Source organism: Ceratina calcarata, unplaced genomic scaffold (genome assembly GCF_001652005.2).
Source record: "Ceratina calcarata isolate Rehan_Ccalc_2016 unplaced genomic scaffold, ASM165200v1 scaffold25, whole genome shotgun sequence".
NCBI lineage: Eukaryota > Metazoa > Arthropoda > Insecta > Hymenoptera > Apidae > Ceratina > Ceratina calcarata.
In genome coordinates, this window is record NW_017147017.1 from 1,231,933 (window position 1) to 1,249,475 (window position 17,543).

The window sequence follows — 17,543 nt, forward strand, 5'->3', positions numbered from 1 at the left end:
TTGGGATTGACTATATAGCCAATACATCCTTAATTGCTTCCGCTCATGCCACTCGCAGTTAACTTTTGAATTTCGCAAGACAGAGTTTAACAAAGTTTTTAATATATTATATTTCTTTTCACGCATAACAGATTTCTAAGCATTTCAGATATTGCAGTTTAACATTAATAATCAACAGAAAGTGAGTTCCACGATCCATTAAATCGTCTTTCGGAGTAATAAAGCAGGGGATGCAAAAATCGGACGCGACTCGACAGTATCGATCTGTTGTCAAAAAACGATTAAACAACGGCAGCGACAAGCGGATGATCACGGATGCTCGACAAGTCCAATTAATCGATCACACTTGCCATTGCGATTCTGCGACCCCCTTCTTCGTTCTAATTTTTTCCCGTCGTTCGTACACCGGTCGCGGCAAGAAGTCCATTAATCAACCCCCCGCGCAGTTCTTTGTGTACTGGGGGTTCCTATCTCTGTACCGTTCCAAAGCGGGTTCCCTTCTAAACTTCCTCCCCGGAGGACAGAGGAGCGATTCGTGCAGAAAAAAGACTTGGGAAATAAATTGAAAATGATCCAACGGAGGGTGTGGATGAGAATCAAGATAGTTCAAGAAGAATATCGCCCCTCGTGCGTCCCACGGGACACGACCCAACGAGCGAGGAATACTGACGCCTTTAGCCAGCGGAAAGACAGTTGAATTTAATTAGAAAACGTATGAAGAACCGTCTTCGGAGAATGAAGAACGGCTGTGTAGAAAATATAAAGAATGCAGGGCATGAAAATTGTTATTACTTCGAACGTTTTCTCGTGCATACAAATCTGCGGTCTAGCGATAACACTACATCACTGCTTTTTAATAAACTAACGCAATGATTTGGCTCTGAATGAATCCTGGCATCGAATCCAGCCAAATATCGGCGGGGTCTATTCGGGCGATGCTTCGTTTCCAAAAACACCGCTTTTTCCCTATACAAATCAACTTCGACCGGGCAACGGATGGCTCTCGACGGAAAAAGTACGTGCATGAACTCGACTAAAAAAAAGGAGGAAATCCGAGGCAAATGGCAGGGAGGAAAGTGAGTGAGTGAGTGTGTATGTGTGTGAGAGAGAGGGTGTATGTGCAGAGGTACCAGCAGCGTACGGAATGCATTTGCAAGATTAAAACGCCATTGAAGTACATCGAGGTGCCTGTAAATATGCTTGTGGAAGGACGAACGAACGTGGGTCTCCACCGAATGAAATTGGATCCGCGTGATTCCGCTCAAGCCAGACAAACGAACGTTTTCGCCTTCCGCCCCGTTCCTCTCTCTCTCTCTCTCTCTCTCCCTCTCTCTCCGCCGAGGCTGTAGGGACCGGAAGAAAGATGGCTCCATTTGGAGGAATAATCAGGGAAGCTCGCGTAATCATTTCGCGGCGATCGAGCAGTCCCCAACCCTTTCCTCTTTCTGTCTCGCGGCACAATCTAACCCCGGGCTCGCAGAGAGCGCACCTATACGTGCGGATCCGCCCTTTAAATCCGCGCACGTGATGCATCCGACTAACGACCCACTCGGGGAGCCAAAACGTGTCTCTTGAATTAAGCACCACGGCCCCCCGGACTCCCGTACGTTCCAAGAGGTGGAAGCGATCCCGGAATTACCGCGACGCGATGAATAATTCAGATTACCAAATGTATGGATATATTTGTCTCAGCAATTTTTTTTCCAACTTCGTTCCATCCAGGCCCAAAGGAATAAACGCGTGCATCCATGTTTTTCGTTTGTACGTAGAGAAATTTTATTATTTTGAGCAGGAGACAGCTATGAATGAACAGACAAATTGTTGGTCTGACGGAATGGTCGGTTTTTCCGCGATGGGATACAGAGGAGGGAAACAGTATTTCCGAACGATTTCCCGCTGTCACCGCTATTTCTCACCGACTGCGAGCTAGGGCTTTCCCGTTTCTTTCTTCGCGAGACAAAGAGCCCTGAAATCGACCCCTCCGCAGATCGCAACTGCCTTTAGATATTTTTACACGCTGGAAATATCTATCAATGAAATTGGATAATTAAACGAAAATTGAACTCAATTATATTTCCAATTACAATGTAACTGGACATTATTCGAATAAATGTACACAGATAGTTTAATTCTTTTTATTGGCAAGTCCATGTATACTCCCTTTCTCCACAAATCAAGCAACAACGACACCCTGTCCAGTGTTTGCCACCCCATGTCGAGCAAGGGATGATCTCTGGATTGTAAACCCTCCCACAGGTGCAGCCGGAAACCGGAGGGGTTGGAGAACGCGGAGTGGAAAACGGCACCGCGTACATTCCGGCTGCGTGCAATTCGTTTGCCCTGCACGCGATAGACGTGAAATTAAATCCGTTTCTGTTACGCTCTGCCTCCCTTTATTCACCGTCCTCGCTATCGTAACGCGGCTTCTGCGTTATAATATCTGTCCGAGTTCTGTCCGTGAGAGCTTTATCATAGCGATTGTAAATATTCTATCCTACCGTTCCATAAGCGATCCAGTTTACGCACTCAAACTGTACAAATTCTCGTTGCACTCGGAAGGAAATAGTCGGGAAATTTACTATACGGTAGTACGTAATTAGGTTGGTAGTTAGAAATTTCAATTTCAGTGGGATCCGGATTGGGAAAGGTAGTAAAGAAAGTTTGAAATTGCACGTACCGAGGTTGGAATTTGTTTTACGTGAAATGTCAGTGTAGTTATTAACAGAAAAATAGAACCATAATATTTTTATGATATCAAAGTTTTTGCAATTTTAAGCTTCGTTTTATTTAAATTGGAAAGAAACTAATCTCGTCTCTCAAATTAGAGGAGATATATTCTACAAGATCACAGTCCCGCGAAATTAACCGGACTGTTTTCTAGTTAGCGAAGTCCTCCTCCCGATAATTCAGCGAATTCAACCCCTGAAACTCGGAAACCAACCCCAAGCATCGAAAACGAGAAAGGTATCGCGACGGCGATAATTGCCCGCTCCGAACTGGCCATAATTCACGCGATGTTCGCGAAATTTCAAAGGAAATGCGGTGGGTCGCCCGTGATTGCTCGAATTACGGGAAAAAACTAATTTCGAACCGGACTTCGACCGCAATTAAACTCTGAAAATTTGGCTGAACTCGTGACAATTATTTTCGACTTTATCTTCGCTGCGATTGAGATTTTAATTAGGATGTTGATTCAGGAGAAAATGAACATTACAATTATTTAATGAACATGATCAAATGAAGAACGAGTGCTTATTTTAATCTGCATATTGGATTTCCATTTTTGTTTCTCTTCGCGCGTTGCATTTTGAAATAAATTAACGCATGAAATATGCAGTACTTCCTTTTTTCACTGCGAGTAATCCTACTGCAGACGCGGAATTTAATCAGAAAATAAAATCCTGAACTTCGAAGCGGTGCACTCGTGCACGCGCACAGACACGTTCACCTATCTTCCGATCTAAATATTAGTTTCGTTTGTGTAGCAAACTCGCGTAATGTCTCATTTTACACAAGAAAATGCAGCGATACGGCTAAATGTGATTACGTTGCGCTGCGCCAGATGAAAATGTAATATGCAACGCAGCGATTGCAACGCGTTCGTTTCAGGTATGAAAATTACACTCTATCCCTTTCAATAAATACCATGTGTTGCGGATTTTTGGGCTTTCCGCGAGCCTCCGGGATGGACGGGGACGGGATAGGTAAATGAATCAGTACGCAGTCTGGGACGATTACACATTTATTGCTGAGCTCAAGTAGCTCGTTGTTAAAGTTTTACAATGCACAAGTGACGTTGAACTACAATAAAGATCGTGGTCTTAACGGACAGCGTGAACAATGGCGATCGAGTTGCCACGTCGTCAATTTGGCGATCTTGCACGTGGCCGTCACACTGAGTCGAACTACAAGTTCACTAACGCGTGATCTCCGTGCTGATTAGTGATCAATCGATCAAAACGATAGTACTTATCGCGCGCGTGGTCTATTCGACGATTATATTAAACGTGAACGAGAATTCCACAAGTGGGAACTCCATTGCTGATTATATATCGTAGGCTGCGTCGTCTGTCATGACAGACAGCAGTGGGAGCTTCACAATTAGTCGTATCAAAGTCATGGTCACTGTCTTCAAGGTCACCACCCTTGTTCGGCCGTCCTTTCCGGGATGTAATTCCAATATCCGAGCTAATGGCCATTTCCCAGGAGGAAGTCTCTCGTCTGTAATCAGGACTATTGAGTCTACCTTGATGTTGTTGGTTGTGATGCCACTTTGACACGGCTTGAAGCCTCTGTAGGTACTGCGTGGATCAGAGTTTTCAAAACTGCTGCAATCGCTGCTTTATAAAGTACTATCGAGTGAGCCTTGACGTAGAGACGTCTAGCGTGGCCTCAGGTGCTGCATTCAGCACAGACCCGATCAGGAAGTGTCCTGGTGTCAGCACATCTTCCAATTCGTCGGTCAACGATCCGAGTGGTCAAGAATTAAGGACTGCTTCGACTTGAGCGATCAGAGTGGTCGCTTCCTCAAAGCAGTCCTCAATTCTCGACCAGTAGGATCGTTGACCGACGAATTGGAAGATGTGATGACACCGTGAGTACATCGTTCCCTACTAAATTCGTCGACTACTCACAGTTCACGCATTTTCCCAGTGAATCCAAGCTTCGAGCATTCATTTGGGAAAAGCCGTTCGATTCTCACGCTATTCATAAAATCTTTAGACCCCGAATCAAGAGACGCGAACGCCTTCTAATGAAATTACGTTTGAACATCTTGAGGGAATCTAAACACCATTAACACGAGTCCTCGTAAAGCTACAAACGGGGCGAATTGCGTCGTACAATTCCGCGGGACGTTGTCGTAAAGAGGCGCGTCGCGACGCCAATAAAACGGCGCGGCTATCAGTCCCCGTCTGCGGAACCGCTATGAAATGACTATGGCCGGTGATAGATCGGAACTGGGGCTGCGGCCGGGGCCAAAAATATGACTGTGAAATTCCGCCCGGCCACAAACGCGCCAACCCTCCAAATTGCGATGTAAACCGAACTGCGGGGGCGGACACCGCGTGCGATAAACGAGGATAATGAAACCGTTCGCGGAGTTTATTAAAAAACTTTCCTTCGATTTTCCTGTTAGAATAGTTTTTGCTAATGTTCTCCTTTAACCAATCAATGATTAGTGGACTGCGGATTTTTGTGAAATTAAACATTTACAGTATCGATTAAAAAAAATACATTTTAAATATACATTTCTTTTACCATTCAACGCAAGCATTCTTAATATTTTCTGCAGATACACGTTTACTATAAAAGCATCAAATATGCAGTCCAGTGATTAGTTTCTTCGGAATAAATGAATCAATTTTTGTGATCATCTTTTAATAGATGGGAATCTGTGTCGTTCTGGAGTGGGGCGTTCCAAGTATTTTAAGGGTTCACTTCGGCCTGCGGATGATGCACGCGCCACGCTATAACCTACAATTCCACGGTAATACTTCTGATATAATAACTTCATAATGTCTGTAATTATCTAGGATAATCTCACTGTCATGTTCCTCGCCTAATATATGCTTCCCGTTCTATCCCGGTAATGAAAATATCGGCCACCATCCAGAACGCATTTGTCCGGTCTTATTAGCTTAATGGTCGCAGATGAACGATAGGAAAACTCTCCTTATCCTATTCAGCGATTTAAATAAACCCTTTTTCATAATACTGATTAGATTTTCATACAAAATAAAACTTTACTAATATCAATTTAGAAAATGAAATGCAAAATCAAATCGTTAATCATAATTTACATTTCGTATTTGATATCGCATACATATTTATAAATCGTGCCCATTATTTCATGTATTATGTATAAAATCTACTGATTAGATTCAAAAATACAATTAGAGACTTACAAGAAGCAAACCGTATGTGAATGTTTCTCCACATTGTGAAGAGTTTCAATTGTTATAAGTGTTGCGGGAAAAATTGAAAAAAGGGAGGAAAATACCGAAGGAATGGAAAGTCCTGGTGAAATCTCGCGCAAATAAACTCGTATTCCGAGTGGATGCCACCGAGACGGCGAGAGTAATAATACAAAAATCCATTCCTGATAAGCTCTGGTCCAAAGAAACGGGAGAAGAAGAGACTTCGTGGTCGGATTGTAAATAAGCCTGTCGCGAAAACGGACAGTTTTTCCATGATTTCAGCGAATAAGAAAGGAAGATGAACTTCGTTCTTCGTCCCAGATTCAACGAATTAATAACACGAAAAATGTTCTTCGTGTTGTTAATCATAATTCTTATGAAAAAATTCTGTCAAAATCGTATACTTACGAAGTGGCGTGTTATTAATCATACACGAACATTTTTCCATTGAATAGTCGTTTTGATAGTTCTTTCAGTTCCAGGGTTAAATTGCTGGGATAATTTTTGTAATACGAAGTTCAATGCGAAGGTGGAAGCTGGAGGAGACGCGCGTCGTCGCGACGAGCCATTAATTAAACGTCGTCGCGCGCGGGGGACCTGCGCGCGGTGTCTCGAAATTCGCTGCTCCTCGAGGAACTCGGCCGGGAAGACACTCGAGGCATTCGAAGAGGAACCTCGTCTGCCCACTCCCTTAAACGCTCCTCGACGAGTTTTTCCGTGTACGAGTGCTATCCGCAATTACGGTCTCATGACCAGTTACGCGAGTCGGACCGCTTCAAAGAGCGTCGTTCACCGCGTCATCATTAAGTCGAGTGCACGACGATGACGACGCAGGTCTGCCCTAACTACCGGCGCGTGTGCGCCACTCGCGCGTCCGCGTCGCGACTCCCGGCGTTAATCGCTCGAATGCCCGCGAACACGCGCGGAAGTGAAAAACGCGCGCCGGCTATTTCACGCTATCTGTCGCCCTGGTTTTCACCCGCGCTTTCGTCAAGCGTTTTTGTCCTCGGGCTTATTAGACCGTAAGCCTGCGCGCCTCAAGTCGAGGCTCGCTGCTCGCGGAAAAGTAGTAAGTCAATCTGTTCGTTGTCTAATTGTGAGAATAACGATTTTCCTATTAATAAAGCAAATTTACTCTCGATTTAACAAGCGGAAATAATCATAGCAACTCAGACTCAAAAAGTTGCACATTTTATTACGTATGTTCTGAACGCAGCCACTATGTTTTGCTCAATAAGATTTCTTTACAACTCTAATAGACTTGAAATAATAGTTTCAAGATTTTACTGATAATTCGATATTCCATCGTGGCCCGATTATTAATTTTCACCTTATTTGATTCGCATTATTAACTTCCTCCTGGCGCTGGATCGTATCCATCGGAAACTCTGGAGGATTTAAACACGTTAGAGAGTGAACGATAAATTGTTAATCAATCCGATCAGCGCTTTGCTTAATTATGACCAAGGAACGTCGTCAGGTACGCTCGCCTCGCTTTTCAAATACTATTTTCACGGGTCGTAACTAAACTGAATGAAGTACTCTAATTACAATCCTTTGGAAGCTGGATATTATCGGGATCTAATAAATTAATCTTCCATTAACATCGCTGAATAATGCGTTTAAATCTACATAAAAATGCATCTATATTATACAAATCTAGGCAGCAATTCGAACGAGTTTCGTGACAGATGTTAACATCGAATTAGCGCGCTAGGTCCAGGCGAGAGTTAACAGCGTCCCAGGGCCTTCGATATCATCGCAATTTCAGCTTACAACCATAATTAACGCGCATCCTGTAGCCTTCATCAAAACAGGCTTAACTATCCATTATCAATTACGCTTTCCCGAAACTTAATAATTAATCCGACAACGATGGGATTCTAATTAGTACAAAGGAACTCTGAATTCGCTCGGTTCCCTGAAGCAAGATTTTTAAAAGAGCTTTTTTTTTTAGAAAAAGATGTCTAGTTGGCAATTGCGGAAGGCGAACAATCGAACTTTTGGGTCGGCTCGTCCCTTGAGGAGCGCAACACGATCCGAATCCGGGTCGTAAAAAAGGATCGGATCGGCGTTGTAAGGGATCCTGGAAGCCATTCGGGGTCGTCGAGCCAAAGTTCGATTCTCGGATGACGGACAGTTCCCTAGCTCGCCATATCCCAGTTCGCTTTACTTTGTCCCGCGGCCTCCACGCGCCTTTCCAACATTTCTTCTGTCTACACATCCAGTACAACTCAAGTTTCTTCGTCTCCCACCAAGTTTATGGTTTCAGCCTGTCCATCGTTCTCTCATTTCAGCGAAAGGATTCGATGTTTTACATTGATCAATTCAACAATTTTCAGTGATGTCAACGAGACTTCATTATAATCCAACCAAATGGAAATCGTGTTAATGAAAAATTGTCGCGCAAACCTAAACCGAGTTTTGAATAAAACGTTCGGTTCGCCGAGCGCTGTAGAAAGTAGCCCATAAAATTTAATTAAAAAGTCGTCTCGCCGAGTCTCAACGAAAGGGGTTGAACAGAGACACCCTTAAAACTTAATTGAAAAACATTTTCAAATACCTCGCGGACGGTCGACAGTTTGAAATTTAATTAGCGATCGTTAAGAATTAATTACAAAACTCTCTCTCTCTCTCTCTCTCTCTCTCTCTCTTTCTTCCCGATTAGCGCGAGTTTCGACATTTTTTCTTTGGGGCGAATCACGGGCGTCGAGACAGGATCTCACGGCTTGCGAAACGATGACGAGCGTATCAAGGTACTAAATGAGGAACGGAAGGGAGTAAATATAAAACGACGTCGGAAAAATCGGGCGACTCTCGCCGATGTACTCGCGAGCTATCAGTAATTTAAAAATCTGATAAAAATTAGATTCGGAACGAAACGTTTTTAATGATCTATCCCTTGCGAGATGAAAAATTCAAAAGCTCGTAAGCGCAACAGTAATTTTTGAAAGATGATTTATAGGACTGTTTCCGACGATAGTATAATTTAGCCACGCGACGAGAATTATAGCTAGAAAACCGGTGGCTGAGCAATTTAAGTATAAATATTAAATCACGATTTATGGGGCTATTTCCATCGAGCGTGGCCGTTTGTTTTATGCAAAAATTTACCCACGAAAGATGACAAACACGGGCAACGAACGTCGGTTAATTTTTGATAAACCGACGTGCAATCGAACAACAATCACAGCTATGATTTGCATGTTCATACATCTTCGAAAATTCTATTTGTTCGCGGCTTTTGTATATATCCGAACTCGAAATCGATGCACGATGATTGCATTTAAACATTCACGATGCCAAAACATCGCATTTTACATGTATGTACATGTGCATACCCATATTTATAAACGCATTGAAGATTCAACAGCAATTTTACGGCTGTGCGATTCTCCAGAGCCCGTTAATTATTATTTCACGTTCGGACCCTTACAATTTTTTAAATAAATGTACAATCCCAAATATTTTTATACGAAACCCTCGTGATCGTGAAACAATTTGGAAATTGTTTATCTTAAAAATGAAAAACTGGTAGAATATTATTCTTGAATGAGAGATACATTTATGTTTAGAAGGGTTGAGGGAAGCTTCATTTTCACGTCTCCGGGTCATGGGGTGTGTTTGTTCGGGAGAAGATCAGAGGTTGCGACCTATCGAAGTACCCGTTATGACGACGCATTTTCACGTGGCATTATTAAACGCAGGATCGCCTCCATTTGCCCGCTTCGGTTCAGCGAGCTGTGTAAATATTTGCGAGTATACACCGAGAGGAGTTTGGAAAAAGAGACGCGAATGAAAAACAAGGAGAAAAATAATGAAAAGAGGGTCAGTGAAAAACATATAGGAGGGCGAAAAAAAGGAGAAAGAGGGTCAGGAAGAAAAATGAAAACGCGAACGGTTCCGATTCAATAAAATCCTATTAGGTCTGGGTGGGAATTCGTTCGACGAACGGTAATTACAATCGTACCTAGCCAATCGACAACGTTCTGTACTGGAAACACGTTTATACGAAATAAAACTTTGAAACCCGGCCACGCAGGGATCAGTGAATTTCGATTAAGGTAATTAGCCGGCGGTCGATCGTATTCAAGTATCAAGTTGAAACGCTCCGTGCCTATCGTTACACGTGTTTCAACTCAGGCAAAACCGAAAACCGTTTGCTGAATATTTTTTTCTCCAAACCGCTCGCAAACTCGATCGGGCGGTTATCGGAAAACGAAAAAAAGAAACAATTGAATAGGAAGGAAAGAAATTTGTTGGAAAAGGGATATATAGCGGTGAAAGCTTTAGGTCTCTTCTGGTATTTTAAACAATAACGCGAAGATACTGTAACGCCCGCAGTTTCCAGGCGTGGAATATTCATTCGATAACTCGATTCTCTATCGCGTGGATTTCAATAAACGAATTACGCTCTTCGCACGCGAGCGTCCCATGGAACAGATCGCACGATCGAGGAAAATCCAAGGTGAATCGATGGAGAACGGATAATTGAAATAAAACATGTAAATTGTATGGAATGACGAGAAACTTTCGGAAGCGTTGTCGTCTGAAAAGAAGGGAAAATTCGCGGATGGATGTGGGTAATAGGTAGTAGCCTGGCTAATTTGCACGCGTCCTTTATGCAGAGGACACGTCGCACATTCGCTGTAACGCGCGATGTTTCCTCTGTTGCGACTCCACCAGGAAACAAAACTCTCGGACGCTTTGTCGTCGTGCGGACGCGTACAACAATCGGGGGATAAGAGCCAGCTAGCCTTGACACGCGCCCGCTTCCAAATAAAAGATGCATTCTCCTTTTCCCCATTGTGCGCCGTTTCCTCTCTTCTTTCATATATTTCTCCAACTTGTAGTTCCATCCTCAAAACGATCGCTAACGCGTACGTCCCAGCGAATTTATCCAACGACTCTCGCCATCAGAGGATTTTATAAAAATTGTTTAAACGAGAAGAACATGCCTTTTGAAATTCATTAGATGATTTCACGTGTAGACAGTAGCCGTTCGTCAAATTCTTATCAATGGTTTTAACATTCTCTACTGCCAATCAGATTTTTCAATCACGATCAGGTGATGCTCGAATCTTATCAATTCCAGTGTCACGTCGATATTCGATGCGTGTAACATCAAATCGATTGGAAGATCCAGTCAGCTTTCAGCTTTTCACCGTCATCAGCAGCGGACAGCGATCCGGGGGCTGCGGCGCGATCCACGACGATTTCAATGGCAATTGATGCTGGCAAAACCGCGCGCTGACGTATCACCATAATGCGGCGCGATGATAAAGCATCGCGCACACGTTTCGCCGTGATAAAGTAACGGTTGATCGATCCCGCAGACCGCGGGTACAGACCTAACATTCCTAGGCCTGGTTTTCGGGGAGTGAAATATGTGCTACAGGTTTCCACGCGTGGAACGGACTCCGCATTTCTATGCGTTTGATATATCAATTTAAAAAATCAGATTTTGAGGATGATACGTACAAATTCCATTTCTGAAGCCCTGCGTTTAATTTCTCTATAAAACCTGTGCTGTAGTGATTGTTAATTATTGAAAAATAATTACAGAAACGAGTTACAATGGTTGAATCATTTTTATGATTCATGATGATTTCGTAGAAATTATGATTAAGACTCGAAAGAGTTAAGGAACGTATTGCGATTGGCGAACCGCGTGATCGATTCCATAGGCGGTTCCGAGGTCGTATTAATTGCGTGTTAACGGACCGCCTGAGTCGGTCGCCTATCGATGTCTCGTTAACGCGACACGTTCGCGACTACCGACCCTCCAAGAGCTCACGGCGTCCCGTTAATGGCGCGTACACCCGTGGGATCGATTTTCACGGATCTTCTATTAAAACTTGCACGGGGGATGATCGTTCCCATTCCCGTGCGAGTGTCTACCCACGATTTTGGATATAAAATCGTTCGACGTCGATTAGAGAGACCTGGAGAACGTTTCGCTAATTATCGTTAATTACGATCTCGCGAAAGTCGATGCGTAATGAGTCGAAAATCGAGAGAATGGGTTTCCACGCGGTCAGACGCGTTGTCATCGGTAAAATCGCGTGGAGCTGCTCGCTCGACGCGCGGATTAATCGGCTCGATCGCGTACATCGTTCCATATATTTGCCTTTTTCACGCTCTTGTCGCGTTTTGACGAACTAATGCGATCAATCAAACCGACGCATCCCCAACGTCAATTTATACAATTCCCGTGTATCACGAATTTGTGTCCTATCCGATGGTTACAAAAAAAGTGTCAAAAGCTATTGTTACAACATTTGTTGAAAATGATTTATCGATTATATGAAATAAATCTTGAGATTCTTTAATACCAAACTTGGAAACGATTATACGATATTTTATTCCACTGATTCTAACATTTTTCCGCGACAAAAGACCTACCCTAACATATTTGTGAATGAGAATGGACCGAACATTATGTGAGAGGTGAATGAAACCGAGGTTTAGCCATCAACGTCCGAGAAGTTCACTCTGATCAAGCTTTATGTATTGCATAGGATAATCCTCGGGGAGATATCGGCAATGTCTAGGAAGTGAAGCAGATAACAGTCGGACTAGCAGCCAGGCCAGGATGTAACTTCTGGTTGTATTATTGCCGTTGCTGGAACCGTTATGTTTAATCCGATCACGTCACACCGCGTGAATCACATCCCAACGACTTCGGGTCCATCCTCGCAGGATTACAAGCAACCTGGCTGCCTCCATTTCTGACTTACGTACAGATCTGATTCGACCTTCGTATTTAAGCTATCTCCGATTGGCTATTTCGTGTTCGACATAAAACTAAAATTCGCGATCGTAAATTGTCCCATCATGTTCTATCAAGCCACGTTTCGAATCTTTAAGATAGATAGACGAATTTGGGCTCGGTGATCGAAAGTCGTATCGGAATTATTATCTGATCGGTGAGTCAATCAAGTCGACAAACATCACAAGTTCTGTACACACGATGTACAAATATCGATTTTAGATATTTGCTATCCAACATAAATACGAATCGACGTTAAGAAAAAGATTTGAGGATTGCTTTACTTTCTTCGATCCTAATATAAACGATTCAAAGGATTAACAATCAAAACTAGGGGGCTGGACAAGCAATATCTCAGACTGAGGGAGCGTGCACTGCATCGATACAGTGAACGTTTAATCTGTGGCACGACGCGGTAAATCACGTCTCCGAGGAGAGTTGGGATGGTTCTCTAGGGAAGCGTCGAAGGTCCCGGGTATCAATTCGTGACTTACGCGTTAATCGAGCTGGACGCCTGCCAGGAGTCGTGTTACGCGCGGTTAGAAAGAAACGGGTCACGTGTACTCTTGTACGGGTTCAGGGGCAAGAGTAACGCGGAAAAGTGACCCACTGACACGGTCCAAAAAGCACAGGAAAAAGACGGTTCTCCGCCCACGTTCGTCGCTTTATTCGATCCGCTCGAAAGAATCCGGGATAAGAATGCTTCGATACGCGACAGAAAGAAACGACTTCTCGACCTCGAGTAGCTTTAAGACTTCTCTTCTGTGCGAACGACACTATTTCCCGACACCTACATGTACGTTACAAAGCCATTATTACATCGTGTCGATCAATATAGGAATTTTTATATGAATTATCGTGTCAGCCACTATATGAAACATTGCATCAAATCTTATATGAATTATTACATGAAATATTGTATTAATTTTTATTATACTGGTTACGACAGCATGTGCACGCAGAACTTTTTTTTGGCGGAAAGGGTTGAAAGGAGAATCGATTAGGATTCTAGGAGGCGTGTGATCGAAGACTTGAGGGGTTGCCGTGGTAAGCCATGGTAGGCTATAAATACGAAGGTGGCCTCTTTATTCCGAACAAAACAGGCTGCGTTGAAAAGGTTCTCATCTTGCACGCCGGCTGCCCGATCCGAGAAACTGGGTCTCTTTTTCTTTTATGGACGGAGGGGCCAAGTTAAATGGTTCAGCAAGAATTAATTCTGCCCTTCGCGAACGTGCTTAATAGGTACGATTTAATGGGAAGAATAATTAGAATGAAAGGGAAGTTTTTCTCCAGGAAAATATGCAAACCCTCGTTAAACGCACCGGGCTTCGGCTATTTTCTTCAGAAAGAATTACTTCGTAAGTCGTTGCTGACCAGTCAAGTTTTTTCTTATTACACGACTGTGGATTTCAAGTATTTATAGAAAAACTGAATGCGCGGTGAATATAATGCATAAAAGTATATGAAACATACAAAGCCGCATGCATATTACAACAGACCAACTGAGAGGATAAGTTCAACTAAAATGCATTTCTCTAACCGATACTATAAGTGCATGAAAATGGGCATTCTTTGAAATAAATAACACAGCCTCTCGAAGAATATTGTGAAAGAATATGTTGAGGGTAACTCGTTATCGTGCTCTTATCTGCAACCGATGCTGAAACAAACATCAACCAAGAACGCGGAGAATCCTGGAGAACGCTCCGAAACGGGAACAAAGTCGTCCGCCCGGTAATTTCCATTTGCGGTGTTGGAGTCTCGAGCGGAGCGAGGGGTCGGAGGGGGTGGTGGGTGTCGGCGATGATCACTCCGCCTAAGAATTTAAACGCTCTCTCCACGCGTGCAATTAAAACTTCCTCCGGTGGTAGACGGGATTAGATTTGTCCCGGTGGGAGGCACAAAGGACGTTAAACCTAGTCGGGGAATACGGGAGAGTGGCACGCGTTGAGGAAGACGTTCGAGCGCCTCGAGACCAAGATTCTCGGTCAAAGGCCGCGGCTCGAGTTCCCCACGAAATTATGAAACTGACACGCTCGATGAGCGTTCCCGAAACCAGCGTTATTTGCATACCATCCCCGCGAAACTATTGTCTGACTGGAAGTTCGTCTAGTAGACGAAGAGGATTCTCGCGTTTCGACATCCGCGACAAACATTGTTCACGGCTCTCCCTTCGCGCGAATTTTCGCCTCCTCGAGGTGGAGGAGGAGGAGGGGAAGAGGGAGGAGCAGGGTAAACGGGTTTGCTAATCAGCCTGGTAAAGCATCCAGCTCGTTACCGAGGTGTATTTCACGCGTTATTTACGCGAGCACCGCAACGGGAAGTTTTGCATCGGCGGATTTACGACGGTATTAGGATAACTAGCTCTGGTCCGGTCCCAGTAATAAATATATGTCCCACCCCTTAAGGTAAATTTTTCTATGCGGTAACCTCTCCTCTCGCGCCGAGATTTACGACGCTAATCTGCGAGCACGAGCCTCGGACCTGTAATAATCCAATATCTCCCCTTCGAAGCCCACGCGACCCAAGACTTTTTCATTTCATTTAGTCCGGTCGACGCGACACGGGCTCCGAGCGAAAGGTGATAAATCCTGATCTGGAGCGAATTCGAACAGGCCCGGCTCGTACGATTCTTTAAACAATTAAAACAGGGCCGACGGAACGATCTGAATTACAAATAATCTCGAGCGAGCGATACAAGCGAGTCGGATAAGTTCGATCGACGGTTTTATTAAAACGGGGAGGTTGAAAGAAGCCCGAAGCATCGAGACCGGTGGTGGTTGCGAATCAATAACCAAAGATAACGCTCGTTTACGCGGCACAAAGGCTATACACTCGCGTAGGAGGACTTCATGAATGCTTCTCCCTCTCCTGTCTCCGTTTCTGTTTCTCTTCATCTCGGTTGAAATGAACCGCTTTGATGGATACGCTTCGTAACGCGGTCGCGGCACGCGTGCACGAGGAATAGAAGGCATATAAAACGGGCTATGAATAGTCCGTTAATCAATCAACCGCGAAGGCAGAGCGAAAGATCGATGGTTTTAAACTATGCCGGTGATCGGTTTTTCGCGCGCTTCGCACCGTCGCTTCGCGTCGCGTTTCTCCTCTGATCGAATTAAACGCGCGTGTTGCAGACAAAATCGGTTTAACGACCGGTGGACACGTATTTACAACCGACAACGCGAAGTCGATAAACGTGCCAGTTTCCGAATAAACCGAACCCCCGACGAGGATCGTAGTCAACTCGAGAGAAGACGGTTATGGTTTTTAGTCACGTTCGCTGAAGTCGACACCCACGTGTGCTTCTCCGCTGGCCTCGTTAACGCATGGCCCGGCCATGAAAAGGCTGAGAATCGAATCGCGTGTCTACGTTTAAACCATCGAACGAGATCGATAGGTCCGTTTGTAGTTTAAGTGGCCGACGGTGTAATTCAGGATAGACTGCGCACGGTATCAATGGCGTGTGGTCGCAAATCCAATCGGAGTGGGACTAACGAGGGACGTCTTCTTCGTGCACCTCGAGAGGTCGAGTGCAGATTGTCGTCGCATTGTCGTCGCAGCTGTGTCTCCTCTGGGTGCAACGACGCGTTAGAGAAACAGCTCCCCCGGTAGTTTCGTCGAATGGACACTGCACAGCCTCCCACTATGCCTCCCCTCCGTGTTCACGAAGCGATCACGGTCTCTTTCTCTTCTGGTTCCCCCCTTTCCGCTACCGAGGGAGGTTGAATTGCATCGTTACATCACCGGTTACTTAACCGTGGACACAGTAACCCGACCGTCGGCATCGTAATGCTTTTAAATAGACCAGCTTGCCAGAAAGTCTCCTTTCTCCTCCATTCTAGCTTCCACGTTTCTTTGTCTCCTATCGAACGACTGATAAAGAACGTCTTTTCGCTTCGCTCTTCACCGCTCCGTACCTCTTCTCGTACTCCCGGCGCACCGCCAAAGCTGAGAGATACCTCGGAGCCGGATATCCGGCTCGCCCCCGCGGATCTCGATTTCTTCAAACGGGAGATGCACTTCTGTTTTTCGAGAGTGCCCCGTACTATTTTAAGATCTCGTTTTTTCGTTTTGAGCATGATTTATTCGGTAAAAATGGAAACGTGTATTTTCGACGAAATCAGAGACAAGAATGTTTGTACTTTTTATCGGTCGGACTTAATGGTTTCCAACAGAAAAGATATAGGCAATGAGTTTCGAGCTGCAGGAAATTTAACATCCGACTGTAATAAAACGTGGCACTCGTAAAGAAGCTACACGAAAAAGCGCGGGATGTGTTCATTCGACGCGTTTACCTAAGCAAGCCAACCCGACACTCCCCTTTTCATCCGCGGCTATTCATCCCACTCTCGTAACGCGCGTCTCTCCCTGTAACGAGTCGCGGACTGTTAAACGTGCAAACACTATATTTTTTATATTACTTGAATTTATAGTTCTGACTAATTCATTGATTTTCAACAGACGCTGCGACTAATAACGAACTCAGAGGCTCGGATTCAGAATTCGACCGCCGCTGACACGATGCCAAATGCCGGGCATTTTGCTCCATTACTTCGTACCTCCGCGATGTATTCCGTATTTTGGCCAAGAATGCTCACATAATTGCCAGTGGTACACGAAAATATTTTGGTACTATTGAGATTTCAGCATATAACAATTCTTTTAATTCTGGCAGACTTCCTTTCCAAAGAATGAAAAATGAAATCGAGATAGGAATTTTATTTTTTTATGCACACTGGATGACTTTTAAGGATGTATTGGTTATACAGTCAATCCCAAAAGTTTATGCACTTTAGAAACGCATTTTTTAAAAAGAAATCAGACGTCGGAAGAACAATACTAATAATAAACAA

At 44.2% G+C, this 17,543-nt stretch overlaps 1 protein-coding gene across 2 annotated transcripts in view; it reads right to left on the minus strand.

The window, feature by feature from the left end:
* The window catches only part of sfl (N-deacetylase and N-sulfotransferase sfl), a 179,553-nt gene that overhangs the window by 47,413 nt on the left and 114,597 nt on the right, over positions 1-17,543 (minus strand). The window lies entirely within an intron of this gene.